General features: G+C 42.4%; 1 protein-coding gene across 2 annotated transcripts in view; it reads left to right on the top strand.

The window, feature by feature from the left end:
• The window catches only part of SIPA1L2 (signal induced proliferation associated 1 like 2), a 329,734-nt gene that overhangs the window by 94,592 nt on the left and 220,377 nt on the right, over positions 1-14,765 (top strand). The gene's annotated exons all lie outside the window — the stretch shown is intronic.

Here is a 14,765-nt window from a genome sequence, read left to right as displayed (position 1 = left end):
CTGGGCAAAAATGGCCTGCATGGCAGAGTTCCAAGGAGAAAACCACTGCTGAGCAAAAAGAACATCAAAGCTCGTCTCAATTTCTCCACAACACATCTTGATGATCCCCAAGACTTTTGGGACAACATTCTGTGGACCGATGAGACAAAAGTGGAACTCTTTGGAAGGTGTGTGTCCAAGTATATCTGGCGTAGAAGGAACACTGCATTTCATAAAAAGAACATTATACCAACAGTAAAATATGGTGGTGGTAGTGTGATGGTCTGGGGCTGTTTTGCTGCTTCAGGACCTGGAAGACTTGCCGTGATAAAAGGAACTATGAATTCTGCTGTCTACCAAGAGATCCTGAAGGAGAATGTCCGACCATCTGTTCGTGTACTCAAGCTGAAACGAACTTGGGTTCTGCAGCAGGACAATGATCCTAAACACACCAGCAAGTCCACCACCGAATGGCTGAAGAAAAACAAAATGAAGACTTTGGAGTGGCCTAGCCAAAGTCCTGACCTGAATCCTATTGAGATGTTGTGGTATGACCTTAAAAAGGCCGTTCATGCTCGAAAACCCTCTAATGTAACTGAATTAGGACAATTCTGCAAAGATGAGTGGGCCAAAATTCCTCCAGGACGCTGTAAAAGCCTCATTGCACGTTATCGCAAACGCTTGCTTGCAGTTGTTGCTGCTAAGGATGGCCCAACCAGTTATTAGGTTTAGGGGGCAATCACTTTTTCACACAGGGCCATGATGGTTTGGATTTTTTTTCACCTTTAATAATAAACACCTTCATTTACAAATTGCATTTTGTGTTTACTTGTGTTGTCCTTGACTATTGTTTAAATTGGTTTGATGTTCCGAAACACTTAAGTGTGACAAACATGCAAAGGAATAGGAAATGAGGAAGGGGGCAAACACTTTTTCACACCACTGTACGTTGCTGAGTTCGGACGTTGCAGTGTGGACACTAACTGGAATGATGCTGCCCCCCATTACCAGTTCAGCATGGGATTGTTGGACCCTTTAAAAGATGAACTGGCCCGAGTTGGGGTACCCCAGATCTTGGATGCATTTGTCAATTTATCCATACAGATTGACCGGTGCCTTAGGAAGCGAAGATCGGAGAGGGCAACAGGACCTTCCCGTCCTACCTGGATGTTATCAAGAGTCCCCAGTTACTCTCCCCGAGCTCCTTCAGCAAAGCCAGCTTCCGCACCTGATACATCTGAACCCATGCAACTGGGGGTATTCCGCTCTTCCCTCACAGTGGAAGAACGCCAAAGTCGCCGGTTGAATAACCTATGCCTGTATTGTGGTGAACCTGGGCATTATGTCAGAACTTGTCCTGCCAAACTTCGTAAGTGCCTGTCAATTTCCTCTGATCATGCATCCACTTTGGCCAAGAAATCTTTTCACCTTGCTCTCTCTATCTTTTTGCAGCTTCCAGGGAGGACTTTACAGGTTTCCACCAGTATTGATTCTGGAGTTGCTTCATGGACTCATCCTTCACAGTCAAACACTGGATTCCTTTACTGTTCAAATCTGAAGGACTTTCTATTCATCTGGCTGAAGGATCAGCTATTAGGTCTGGACCAGTTACGCAAGTGACCACTCCACTACCTGTCACTTTTGCTAGTTTACACCAAGAACTGTTACGCTTGGATATCATCACCTCACCCTTGTTACCAGTCATCCTTGGTATGCCGTGGTTACAGGCTCACAATCCTCATATCAACTGGGCCACGGGGAGGTCACATTCCCTTCTCCTTACTGTCAGCAGTTCTGTATCCCTAAAGATACCTGTGAACCACCTACCCTGTTGTGTCTGGACACTGATACATAGATATGCCAATCTGTCCTGGAAGCCTATCATGACTTGGAGCCGAGAACCATCTGCCCCACTGGGCCTACGACTGTCCCATTGAGCTCCTTCCAGGAGCGGAAGTCCCTTTGGGGAGAATCTTCCCTTTAACTGAGTTAGAGCTGGGAATATTAAAGGAGTACATTGACGAGAATCTAGAAAAATGGTTCATCCATCCATCCACATTTCCGGCAGGAGCAGATATATTTTTGGTGGAAAAGAAAGCTCCCACCCTACGGCTTTGCATTGACTATCGCAAGCTTAACTAAATCATTGTTAAGAATAGCTACCCTCTCCCCTTAGTGCCCAAACTATTTCAGAGACTGGGAGCCGCTACCATCTCAGAGGGGCCTACAACTTGGTCTGCATCAGACAAGGAGACGAGTGCAAGACAGCTTTCCGCACCCGATTCAGGCACTTTGAATACCTGGTGATGCCCTTCAGGTTGTGCAATGCAACTGCTACATTCCAGTACTTCATCAACGATATCTTTCGAGATTATTTGGATCTGTTTGTCATCATATACCTAGATGATATCCTGATCTTTTCCTCTTCCATAGACTCTCACTGCAAGCATATCAGATGTGTGTTAGCTAGGCTCCAGCAGCTTGGCCTGTACGCTAAGCCTGAAAAGTGTGACTTTGAGCAAACAAATATTCAATTTCTGGGACTAATCATCTCAACTGAAGGAATCAAGATGGGTCCTCAAAAATTGCTGCAATCTAGATTGGCCAGTCCCCACAGAGGAGAAAAGTATCCAGCGTTTTATAGGATTTGCAAATATTTACAGAAAATTAATTTAAGGGTTCTCAGCCTTCATCGCTCCTATTACTCAGCTAACCAAACAGGGAATCCATTTCCATTGGTCTCCAGAGGCTCAAACTGCCTTTGAATCCCTTAAAAGACTCTTCACCTCCGCCTCTGTCTTGAAACATCCTGACTCTACCCTGCCATTCGTTCTGAAGGCTGACGCTTCTGAAATCACTGTTGGAGCAGTACTTTCCAAATGACAGGGGACCAAAGCCCTTTTACACCCAGTTTCTTTCTTCTCCCATAAGTTATCAGCAGCAGAGTGGAACTATGACGTGGGAGACCGAGAACTGTTGGCAATAAAGTCCACACTGGAGGAGTGGCAATACCTGTTAGAAGGAGCAGCCCATCCAATCCTGATCTATACAGATCATAAGAATCTAGAATACCTGCGATCTGCAAAGAGGTTAAGACCACATCAAGCCAGGTGAGCATTATTTTTCTCCAGGATCTCTTTCCATTTCTATAAATATGAGTCCTTCGTGCTACTAAGGATATAGTAAGATAATGCCTATCTTCAAAATAATAAAGTGATAAATCCAAAAGTTTGCAGCAAAATCTAGTAGTGTTCACAATAACACAAAACCAAGGATAAAAATACAGGTGAAGTCATTTCACGCAATATGAAAAAAAATCACTTAAATAAGAGAAATAAATTCTCTAAAAACTTGCACAATTATGCAATAATAAGTTATTCATGAAGAATAAGCAACAATATTCAATAAGTAAAGTGTCACAGTGCAATTAAATAAAGTGTTGTAACTGAGTAACAATAAGTGAAGTGCAAATGAATACCAATATAAAGTGACCAAAGTGTAAAGTGCTAAAGATATCATACAATGATGGATGGTAACTAAAGTGTCATATGTAGATAGTGATAAAGGTGCCAATAGGTCTAATCACATGAATGACAGCAAATATAAACCAGCAGATAAAAAAATGAATGGATTAAAAAATTATTATATTAACAAATGTTTGGATAGTCCGAGTGTTTAGACACAATGGTCTATATAGAGCAAAATGGACGTATCCTCCAAGTCACAAAGCTGTGTGTCAGCAATAGTCCAAATATGTAACTGGGTGTTGCTGTTATAAATAGGGGGTACTATTCAGTGATGTTATTCGTATAAAATTCAATTTTTTTTCTCATGGATTATGGTCTCACAGAACTTTCACCTTATGGCTATATAATAACTCGCATCAACAAATAATTGGTGTTATGCTGATACTTCTGACAGGATCTTGTTTGGACTGATATATACTGCAAGTGAAGCCAATGGTATTTCTCCCTTTAAATTCCTCCACACATGCATTCTGGAACACTCCAGTATCGCCACAGCATTAATAGGGGAAGAAAAGGAGAAAGAAAGCCTCCTCCAGTGCAGTATGTTAAAAAAGGCTTGGATAAATTTATTAAGTGCCTCAAGTGGACTCTTACATTGTAACAGATTAAAAATAGCAAAGTGGAAAAATCAATATGTTTGTGGCCCTCTCAGCGCCCTCTCACATCTCCTCCTTGTGTACGCCTGTCTCCGGCCATTCCCTACGCGCTACAACACGTCACATGTCTTCATCTGGGGAACCGGATTGTGCAGACTTGTTGTGCAGACTTGGTTTATATATCGTTGAAACTGGAAGTGTTTATGCGGCCATATTTGTTGTGGTAATGTTATGTTTACATTGCGGCCATTTTGCCGTAGGTCGATGTATTATATATGGCGGCCATTTTCTCGTAGATGGGAGCGATCTCTTATGTGCATCTATACAAACACAGCCATCTTTTTGGTTGGAATCTCTATATTTACATCAAGGTGACCCCGCCCTATCTGATGCAATGCAGAATTCCTGTTGCATCAGAGGGGGGCAGGGTCACCCGCACACGTCACTGGAAAACCCCGGCGTTTCCCCTTGTCAGAGGGGGATGGGTCACGTGATGGGTGGCCCCGTCCTCAGCTACTTAAGAAGTGTCAAGCTAGTGCGGCATCATTGGCTGGGTGCCTTCGGTGGAGGCAGGATTCTGTGTGTGTTCTTGGATGGAGTCGCTGGAGATCGAGAATTGGATTACATTGCTGAAGAAGGAGCATGGATTTATTGGATTACATCTCTGGAATCTCTTTTTTTATTTTTAATAAAGGACTTCTCTCACAGTGTGTGTTGTTTTTTTTTACCATTTTGACACTTCCTTTTTGTGAAATGGTAGGGGTACAATGTACCCGTTACCATTTCAAATGGGGGGTCGGGATCTGGGGGTCTCCTTGTTAAAGGGGGCTTCCAGATTCCGATAATCCCCCCGGGCAAGAGTTGTGGGGATGAGGCCCTTGTTGAGGGCATGTGGCCTGGTACGGTTCGGGGGGTCCACTCTCTCGTCCCCCTCTTTTCCTGTGGCCTGCCAGGTTGCATGCTCGGATAAGGGTCTGGTGTGGATTTTTTGGGTGAACCCCACGCCATTTTTTTATTTTGGCGTGGAGTTCCCCTTAATATTCATACCAGACCTGAAGAGCCTGGTAATGGAATTTTGGTGGATCCCCAAGCATTTTTATTTTTTTTATTTTTCAATGACTTTCAATGACTTTTATGTGAATTCGTCGGTACCAGCAATTCATTAATAGCCAGCACTATCAGCTGGCTATTATGACAGCACCGGTACTATAAATGACTTTTTTTTCTTTAGAAATGTCATTTTGTTATAAACACGGGAAACATGCGCTACTTTACAGGCATACTATAGACACCCCCCAGGAACTAAATTGAAAGGAATATTACACTTTTATTGTTTCACTTTAAGCATTATTAAAATCACTGCTCCCGAAAAAACAGCCATTTTTAAAAAAAAAATTTGCATTGATACATGTCCCCTGGGGCAGGACCCAGGTCCCCAAACACTTTTTATGACAATAACTTGCATATTAACCTTTAAAATTAGCACTTTAGATTTCTCCCAAGGACAAAGAACCTTATCTTTATTTGTTCTTAGAACTACTAGTTCCATCAATCCACCATTTAAAAAAGATGAACGAAGGTTTGAATAAATGTCTGAAGCAGGGAAGTGCAGTGAGGTCAGTGGCTTAGAGGCACTGGCTAGTATCAGAGCCAGATACACACAGGTTACGTACGCCATGAACGTTAGAGCAAGAACAATAATTCCAGCACTAAACCTCCTCTGTAACTCTAAACATGTAGAAAAATTTAAGACATCGCCTATGGATATTTTTAAGTACTGAAATTTGGCGCCATTCCACAAGTGTGTGCAGTTTTAAAACGTGACATGTTAGGTATCTTTTACTCTGCGTAACATCATCTTTCATAGTATACAAAAAAATCAGGCTAACTTTAGTATTTATTTATTTTTTATTCATGAAACAGTTTCTTTCCAAAACAAATGCGTTTGAAAAATTGCTGCGCAAATACTGTGTAACATAAAAAAGTTGAAATGACCACCATTTTATTCCCTAGGGTGTCTGCTTAAACAATATCTATAATGTTTGGGGGTTCTGAGTAATTTTCTAGCAAAAAAAACTTAACATTTTTACATGTAGGAGAGAAGTGTCAGAATTGGCCTGGGTGGCAAGGGGTTAATTCCCATAAGTAAGTAATATACAAATAATGATTATATATTATTTTTAAGATAGTTTACTATATTTTCAAACATTGTACTCAAGCATATGGCTTAACGGAGAAATTACTGAAGTTAAAACTTCCAACCAATAATTTCACAGTAAATAGATACATAATAAATTTTTACCTTATAACCTATAGCATAATAATATATGTTTTAGCTTGTATCTTTTCAGCAGCAGATTCTCATTCTCCCTCTTAACTGTGTGAGAAAAACATGGCATTATGGGTAAATCTTATACACATGAACACATGTTTTTTCCTTCGCCCTTGTACACACGGTCGGACATTCTGACAACCAAATCCGACGGATTTTGTCCGAAACTTGTGTTGCATACACACGGTCGGACAAAGTTGTCAGAAAATCAGATCGTTCAGAACGTGGTGACGTTATTTCGTTACGACGGGACTACATTCAGGCTAGTAGCCAATAGCTTTGGTCTAGGAATTTGATCTGAGCATGCGTGACACTTTGTCCGATCGGAATTCTCTACAAACTTTGGCCGATCGGATCATGTTGTCGGAAAATTTTATAGCCCAGCTCTAAAACTTTGTCGGTTGGATATTCCAACGGAAACAGTCTGATGGAGCCCACACATGGTTGGATTATCCGACAACATGGTCCGATCGGACATTTTCCATCGGAATGTCCAACCGTGTGTACAAGGGCTTCTAGTTAAGAGGGCTGGGCTGGAAGGGAGTATTTGTCTTTTAGACACATGCCCCCTTCTATGACACTGCAGTGAGAGGCATGACTCCACTGCAGCATTTTTATTGTACAGTTTGGGCCAATTGTACTTTACCATTGGTCGAAGACTCCAAGATGTCCATTGAGCTTAGTGCCTCTGACAAGAAGTGAGGAGAGGCACTGTGAGTTCATCCTCTCAGTCTGCTGCAAACACAGTGTGTCAGCTTGCATTTAAACTGGCTGCTCTGTATTTATCTTCTAACAGGCTGCGCAAGGAGCCTTGTATCTCTGGAACCACAGATGATACCCTGTTTCCCCAAAAATAAGACCTAGCGTGATTGTTGGTGATGGCTGCAATATAAGCCCTACCGCCCAAATAAGCCCTACCCTGTTTCCCCCAAAATAAGCCTTACCCTGAAAATAAGACCTACAAGGACTTTAACTAGGGCTTATTTGTGGGGTAGGGCTGATATTGCAGCCATCACCGACAATCACGCTAGGTCTTATTTTTGGGGGAAACAGGGTAGGAGCCCCAAACCAGTGGTGGGGTAGAACTTCGGCTACCTACCCCCCAAATTTGTGGTCTCGGTGACCCCAGGTAGCTAAACTACGACCCTCAAAGTCTATTGTTTTTTTTTTTTTTTTTTTAATGCTCATAGAAAGTGAGAGTCTGCCACTTAGACTTCTGTTGCATTGTGTGGATTGTCTCCATCCCAGTACTTGTACCTGTACCTGTGTGTGTTCTGATATCTTGTTTGATATTATGGTAACCACCCCAACCCGTTCTTTGGTCCCTGTTGTTTTTTTGTGTGTCCTATCTCAGCTGTCCCCCTGTTATGACTTTGTCACCTAAATTAACCTGGGTCGGCAGCCAGCTGAGTACTGCCTTACTTACGATTTTGGAATTCACTTAGGTGCCCTGTCTTTTTTCAGCTGCAACAGGTTGGACATACCTGAGGGCTGTGACCTAGGGCTGTCATCCAACATCGACTTGAAGCAGTCCCTGGTGATGAGCAGGCACTATTTCGATTTTGTGCTCTGAGAATCAAAAGCCTACTACAGATAACATAGTGATTTCAATCCAATTTTTGACGTTTTGCTAGGGCCCCAGAAGTAACTCCATATTGCTCACTTTCAACATCATGGCCAACATGATAGTATATCATGGCCAACAGCAGCAGAAGATGACAATGATGTACAATAGTTTGAAATTTTGAATGGAAAATGGATAACTGAGGAGGAAAACTGATTTCTTTTTGTTGGCAACAAGGCTTATATGACACAACAGAGTGATGGAATCTCACTGTAATCTTCAGTTTTGCTCCATATCTGTGACTCGTAGGCTCCAACTTTGGCTTTCCTTTGTACCTACTGTATTTGTATGTGATAACAAGTTAGTGACAACATTACTTCATTTATACAAGCCAACTGAGTGACCAGAGCAAACAATACTAACAACATGAGGTAACATCTGAAGAGAAGAACAGAAGAACAGAAGGCGGCGGCAGCGGCGACAGAAGACCGGGCCACCGCTTGTAAAAGAGCTAGAAGAAGGCGCGGTGGCCCGGCAAGAAGAACCGAAGAGGGGGACAAGACCCCCGAAGTCGGAAGAAGAGGGCGGCGGCGAGGAAGAAAGCCGGGCTCCTCCGCTAGCAAAAGAGCTAGAAGAAGATATAGGAGGAGTCTGGCGAGAAGACCCCCGAAGACGGAAGACCCCCGGAGCTGTGCAATAAACTATTTTAACCCTTGTGTGTTGTGTTTTTTTTTTTTACTTTTTTTTACAGGTGAATGGGTAGGGGTACATTGTACCCCATACTCATTCACATAGGGTGGGGGGCCGGTATCCGGGGGCCCCCTTATTAAAGGGGGCTCCCGGATTCCGATAAGCCCCTCGCCCGCAGACCCCGACAACCAACGGCCAGGGTTGTCGGGAAGAGGCCCTTGTCCTCATAAACATGGCACCCCCCATGTTGAGGGCACGCGGCCTGGTACGGCTCAGGAGGGAGGGCCATTCGGTCGTCCCCCCCTTTCCTGGCCGGCCGGGTAGCATGCTCGGACAAGGGTCTGATGTGGACCTGGGGGGGACCCCCACGCCGATTTTTTCGGCGTTGGGGTTCCCCTTTAAGTCCATACCAGGTGGCGGGGCCAGCAACGTCCCCTTTGTGGGCCCTGCCTACCTGGAGACGCTCTCAAAATGAGCGGACTTTCCTTTGCGTGTGTGGGCAAGTCCATTCATTTCAAAAGTACGGCGGATAGTCCGACGGACTTAGTACACCGTATTAGTCCGTTGAAAAAGTGCCGTGTGTGGGCAAGTAGCCCGTTCGAAAATTCCAGCGGACAGTCCGGCGGGAAGTCCGCCGGACTAAGTCCGCCGGATAGTCCGCTACGTGTGTACGCGGCATTAGTGAAAGGTGCAGAAAACAAATTCTGAAACTTATCAATCTTATTTATTTATTTATTGAAAATAAAAAATGCAAGACAAAGTATGCACTTGATATTAATATTTCTAATATGTTATATGGGAAAAAAATAAACAAATAATAATTAACTATATCACAAAACAAGAGAATAGATACAAAAGTAATAGGGGGATTTTTGGCTTTTAACCAAATGAAATATTATGCACCTCAGGGCGTGCCATAAACTAGAATTCGTCTTGTGAGTCATCTTTCTATTCTCTAATTTCCACTCATCTGTTGAGTTGTTTGATTGCTTTTGGCTGTTCTGGGTTCTGCTAGTTGCAGGTTTGACTGCTTTCCCTTCATTTCTGTAAGATTCCAGAATGTAGTGGGTGGAAGAGGCAGACCCTTGCTTGCATATTTATGCAGCCACAGCCAATCCCTGGCAGGAAGAATGGCCAGTAGGGCGCTGAAATGTGCATAAATAGAATGGGGCCTAGAAAAACGGGGCCCTTGTCCTGTGGGAAGAGACCCAACCTGGGGGCTGTGGCACCCTAGGTCACTTAGCTGAAGTTTAGAAGAGGCTATTTGGGTCCCACCTCCGGTTAGAGCTAAGGGACCCATGTTCAAAGTTTCCTGGGAGCAGTTGCAGGAAGTCTACAGAGCATTGGAGCTGGAGGCATACTGCACTGGTACTGCAGGTAAGCAGTTAATGTCCTTGCTAATTTTTGAGAAATCTGCTTAAAGTTCATTGGCTCAGGTTTCACCTTCACAATGGAGTCCCCTGAGCTGTAGTCCACTAATCACTAGCTTCAAGAGGGTGGGTGAACCTTGAAGTGACAGTACAGTTAGAAGTTTCCTTCATCATTTTTTCTGGAGTATCCTAAAACTCACCTGCACCCTACCCAAAATACATCAGCAAATAAACTGCAAACAGACATGTGTTTCCTGTTTTCTGAGTTGACTGTGAGCTGCTGTGTGCCTGGCTACTATGTGCTTCACAGGGAATGCAACCTAGGACAAAATTGCTGGACCGGTCTGGGGTCTGTGTTACACATATAACAACATCCTAAATACAGGAGAAGATATTCTGGTTCACCACCACCTTGGACCATGGCAAGCCCCAGGGATTCATGAAATTCTTGAATCCTGAACTTTTGGCCAAACACTTTTCAGTTCATCACCAGAATTATGGAACAAATGTTAATCCAGCGAATAACCTTTTGCTTTGTTTGACTGAGTCACAAAAGCCAAGAATTTGAAGGAATGGGCAACCTGGTCCCCTTTCTATAAAAGGGTGGGCTCGCAGCATCCACGATGACAGTTTATATTGGAGCAGTTCGTGTAAGATGGCAATTCTATGTAGGGGAATTTTTTTTTTTTTGCCATGGGTTCCCCATGGCAATGTCTGACTTCCAGTGACCTTTGTTTGTGAATTCCTTGTTTATTAGTCCTACAAATGGTGAAAATTGAATACCAAGATTCCCCCCCCCCCCCCCCCACCCCATAGGCTTTAGTGAGGTTTGCCACAAAGTTTGCAAACTTCAAACTTTAAAGTACAACTAAAGACAAAACTTTTTTTTTTAGTTTTGGGTAGAGGGGAGATGTATTAGAACATCTGTCAGATTTTATTACCGTAGTCTGTGCTCCTGCTAAGGAGATTCCCTTCATTCACTTGAGGGACCTCTTATAACTGCTCCAAAGCACATGGCTGTCTGTGTTTCATCTACCTATATACAGAGAACAAAGTAACACTCTTTCAAATAAACAGTTTAATTACTTGCAAATTAGCACAGTATAGCTTTTTTAATCAAAGACAAAGACCCTTCTAAGTCTCATCAAAACTTGTCTCTTGCTTTCACAACACTTCTCATAAATTATACTCATGTGTAATTAAATAGCAAGCTGATTATCCACACATAAATTGTTAGAAGGTGGGACTGATCTCTGGCAAACTGTAATGAAATGTTCAGTAAATACACTTATTGAATCAGCGTGGAAGGTTTTTTAATTATATGGTTCCTTGTACCTTCAAGCTTATCCCGTGTAAATATAAAATACCATAACCCTGTAACTGCTTTAGTGGCAATGACATTCATTGACAAATGCCAACCATAATTTGCTGCAGTCTTTAAGTTTCTTTTTATATCTATTCCAATAACCCATCCACTGAAGACCATAGAATGCCTTACTTAAAGCGGCGTTCCAGTTATTTGTTTGTTAATTAAAAGTCAGCAGCTACATTAAGTATGGCTGTTGACTCTTAATAAACAGCCTCTTACCACTCCCACGGTCCAGCGGTGTACTCCCTGCAGCCATGCTCTCCCCGTGTCCTCCCTTGGCGGTGCCAAGCATCTCTACTATGGCCACCCGGCTGTGACAGCTTGCGGCTTCACAGCCGGGTGCCCACTATGCATGCGCGAGCGGCGCTGCGGTCTGTTACAGGCCCTTAAGTCTTCTAGGACCTGTCATATGTTCCAGAAGACTTCAGGAGGGAGAGCTTCTCCTTCCCGACACCTAGGCGACCGGATTGGAAGTGGGAGCAGGTACCTGTCAAATTCGGGTGCCTGCTCCCCCCTACTCCCCAAAAGTTAAGTTTCACAAATAGGAGCCAGGAAAGAGGCCTTAAAGCTGAAGTTACACTTTTGGGTGGAACTCCACTTTAAAGCATATACTGTATAAACCCAAGAACACATACTGAATATATTGCTGTGGGGTCATAATGCTGTAATTTTTAACAAGTTCAGCTCTTTGGATGTACTACGTATGTCCAAAGAGTGAATCTTCAATCACAAGCAGCCATCAGCTTGTGTGGGTTATCTTTAGCCGGTGTTCTGCCGTATAGTGTCCGGCCATCAAATAGTGTCCGCTCCGTACTGCGCATGCGCAGTACGGAGCAGACGAACCTTCGGAAAATCTCCGAAGCTGAATGGCGCCTGCGCCGTGAGTGGAGGTGGTAGCCGCACCATCCAAGCGGACATAGGGTTGTGAATTTTAGAGGGCCCCTCGCGGGCGAGCTTTGCTCGCCACGCTTCGGGCTCGGCCTCGCTACTCTCGGCTCTTTTTTATTCCTACTCTATGTCCACTTGGATAGTGGGGCTAGAACCTGGACTCACGGCGCAGGCGCCGTTCATCCTCTGCAATTTTCGGAATCTGTGTTGCTGTGTACTGCGCATGTGCAGTACGCAGCGGACACTATCCGATGGAGGACGTTATTTGACAAGACACCGGCTCCCAGGCTTGAAAGTGAAAGTGATGCAATGAAAATGATAAACAGGACAAATAGAAAGGTTGAATCTCCCTAACAGGGGCACAGATAACAATAAAAACTTGACAGGTGTTCTAATCCTTCTCTACTTTATCTAAAACTGAAACGAAAAACATTTGCCTTTAGGTATACTTTAAATAGTGAATAGTGACCTGAATGGGTGTTAAGACTGTTGGGTCAAAACATGTAAACTGGGAACCTGTATGAGTGTCCTAATGAAATTAATAGATTTTTGACTATATTGATTCTCAACTTGCTGTTTACTTTTCTTGTTTTCCGATTTGTAAAGTGGATTTGTATATCATTCCACATTTGTACAAGAAGGTGAGCTGTCGTTGGTATTTTAAATTACAAATGTAATTTGGGCCTCTAAAGAAGGCTTATATCAGCAATAAGAATATACACAATTCAGTTGACCTTACAAACAGATAAAATCAACATACGTCATAAATATACACAAAAAATAACATTAAGCTGTTGTTCCAAAACAAACCCTCAGGGCCGTCTTTAATATTGATTGGACCCTGGGCAAAAATTTTCTTGGCCCCCCCCCCCATGCAATTTTATGCTCCACTTGCTCTGAGACATACAATAAAATTTAAAATCAGTTTACTATATCAGATCAAGCAGCAATTGTGATTGGTTACCAGCGGTTACAGCATATCATTACTGCTTACTGACTGGTTGCTAGAGGTTACAGCACACATTACGGCTCACTGATTAGTTGCTAGAGGTTACAGCAAATGATTTATGCTTGTTAATTGGTTGCTAGAGATTACTGTACAGTAATACTGCTCACTGCAGGGAGCATGATCTACATATGAATGCTGCCTTTATTTACATATCAATACCACCGGCCGCAGCTATTTACTTATGAATGCCGCCACTATTTATATATGAATGCCGGTTATTTACATGTAAACACAGGGTCTGCAGGTGACTCAACTGTACACAACAATAGGGCAGAGCTGAGCAGTATTATTACCAGCACTTCACACTGGGATATCGGGACACAGCACAGGACTAAAACTTCAATGGAATTTAAACCAGGATAGTTGGCAAGAATGAGGCAGCTGCTTTGGGCCCCACAACAATAACAGGGCCCAGGGCAGCTGCCCCTTTTGCCCTGCCTTAAAGACAGCCCTGCAAACCCTGTTACCCTATCTTCCTAAAAGTATATGTTTTTTACAAATGATATGAAAACATATCATCACTGGTTATATATGAGCACAGAAGAGACAACTGTGCCATCTAAGTAGGAGTGGGTTAAGGCTTGATCACTTGGATACAGTAATCTCCACCAGAAACAAAAAGTAATTAACCTGAGATTTAACCTGAGTTAACCTGCAGATCACAGTTAGACCGCATATGGTCAGGTTATTATGGTTCCAGGTTTCTAGGTTGTAGAGTTTGTTGCTTTCAACTTGTCTCTAAATGTATGTTCATATAGGTGTATTATCTCCAGTGTACCAAGATATATACTGTACATATCAAATAAAAAATAAATATATATATTGTGTATGTGTGCATATACAGTATATATATATATATATATATATATATATATATATATACACACACATACACAGTATATATATTTATTTTTCATTATTATTTTTTTCCTAATAACTATTTTTTTATTTGATATGTACAGTATATTTCTTGGTACACTAGAGATAATACACCTATATGAACATATATATATATATATATATATATATATATATATATATGTTCATATTGTGATAGAGGCTTTAGCTTATTAAATGTTTGTTTGCGGTGTGTCTAAGGTAATTTTTTCTTAGTTGTAAATAGAGCATTGAAGTGTTTGAACTTCTGTTAGTTTTTATTACTGTCTATGCCCCCACTACAGCAATTCACCTTCTCTATTTATCCTGTTGACTATTGTTTTGATGATTATTGTAACTGGGGCAAAAATTTATTGTAAATGCATAATTTTTTTAATGTCAGCTGACAAGAGGGAGGTAACAGAAATCAGGCTGTGAAGACACCTGTGAAAAATGTTGAAGAGTGGATATTTTCTCTTTCTTTAAAAAGATTTCCATAAACTTCCTGTCTATGCCTATGACACAGGAAGCAAAGACATGTCTCACCAATGGAACACAGACAGAA

The sequence above is a fragment of the Lithobates pipiens genome, unplaced genomic scaffold (genome assembly GCF_037356315.1).
Source record: "Lithobates pipiens isolate NorthernLeopardFrog02 unplaced genomic scaffold, aLitPip1_a1.2 Scaffold_18, whole genome shotgun sequence".
Classification (NCBI taxonomy): domain Eukaryota; kingdom Metazoa; phylum Chordata; class Amphibia; order Anura; family Ranidae; genus Lithobates; species Lithobates pipiens.
Note: the sequence above shows the minus strand (reverse complement) of the source record. Positions and strands in the feature narration are given on the sequence as shown.